Below are 1,863 nucleotides of genomic sequence, written 5' to 3' on the forward strand. Positions count from 1 at the left end.
AATCAAACTTTGTTGTCTTTGCTTGTATTTAAAATCAAAGTATAGAATAAAAGAGAAAAATACGGTAAAATACTTACCTTAAATCCAGAATTTAATCATGAAGGAAGTTTATGGAATAATTGACAATCATTATGCTCAATCCCAAAGCTTCTACTCAATTGGTTAGAGTCTCGTGCTGATAACGTGTTATAAAACAATAAAAGAAGAAGAAGAATATTGTATAGAAAAGTAGAGGGAGAGAATTCGTATTGATTTGGGATCAATTACAATGGAATATAACCCTCTATTATAGGGAGAGGGTGACTTAGCCACCAAGTAATAAACCCTAGAATCTCTCTAAATATAGACATTCACCATAAATAAAATTCTATTTATAACAATTTCTAATTAATTAAAACGTGTATATTTCCATGGGCTGATGCGTACAAAACTACAAATCATTGTAGATAAGGGGTAGAATAGTAACTAAAAAAGACATCGCGGTGCATAAAATATTAGCGTTCACACAGGGTCCCGGAAAAAACCACACGACCTCTAGGATAGTAACTACTAAGTTTATATAGACAGGTAGGGGTGTTCAAAACTGAACCGAAACCAAAAACCGAACCGAAACCGAAGCTTCATGGCTTATTGGTATCTGGTTAATGGTTTAACGGACGGGGAACAGATTGAAATTTTTTTATTAACGGCTTATCGGTTTGGGGGCGAATTATTCAATTTTCTTAATGGATAATCTGTTACCCGTCAAGAATATATATATACATATAAAATTTATTTTTGTCCATATATATATATATATATATATATATATATATATATATATATATATATATATATATATATATATTCTCCACTACTCTATCAAAGTGAATTAGAATAAAAGAAAGCCAAATAAAAGGAGTCATCTAACTGTGACAAAGACAGAATTTGCTATCTGAAACTAGATAACAACAGTGTTACACCACTGCTTCATCAACTTTGCCTGGGTTTTAAGGCATCCTAGAATTCTAAGCATGACTAACATTAGTTTTAACAACGGCCAATTGGAAATCTTTCACATGGACTAAGGTCAATGTGCATAAACATAAATAAGATTCTAGACAGATGATTTACCCATCACGGTGTTTCTTCTGCTTCGTCCCTCTTAGTACGTCGACCACCTATTTAAACATAGAGAGACTAAATTTTATTTTATTTTGATTGAATTAGGCCGATAAACCGCCCGATAAGAGCTAAACCAATACCAATCTGCCCGATATGTTATCGGATGGCTAGCAGATTAATACATTTAAAAATCGATAACCGATAAGCCAAACCGTTAAGAGTAAATAACCGCCAATCCGCCGGATAAGCAGCCCTAGAGACAGGCCTAAGTTTTACCATTTTAATGGAGTATCTCTTTTTAAAATAATACTAAGGTTTATTCATTATTATATGTTTCATAATCAAACTTCAAGAGCTACCTCTATTTTAAAAAGCAGAATTGGGACTCGCTCTGAGGCAGAGCATTTGTAAAACGCCCCTAGGCTTATGTGTGGGGCTTAGTTCCGTGAGACTTACTCCTCGGCCGTTGGGGCTTACGCCCCGGACACGCCCAACGCCTAGCGTACTGGGGTCGCCTAATAGAACTTTATGCAATTGTGCAGGGGCAGCTAGAGGGTCAAGCAGCTAAAGCAATTGCTTTGGGCCCCAAATTTTTTTTTTTTGTTATAAATACAATTATATTTATGGTGAATGTCTATATTTAGAGAGATTCTAGGGTTCATTGCTTGGTGGCTAAGCCACCCTCTCCCTATAAATAGAGGGTTCTATTCTATTGTAATTCATCCCAAATCAATAAGAATTCTCTCCCTCTACTTTTCT

Source organism: Nicotiana attenuata, unplaced genomic scaffold (genome assembly GCF_001879085.1).
Source record: "Nicotiana attenuata strain UT unplaced genomic scaffold, NIATTr2, whole genome shotgun sequence".
In the NCBI taxonomy this organism is placed as follows: Eukaryota; Viridiplantae; Streptophyta; class Magnoliopsida; order Solanales; family Solanaceae; genus Nicotiana; species Nicotiana attenuata.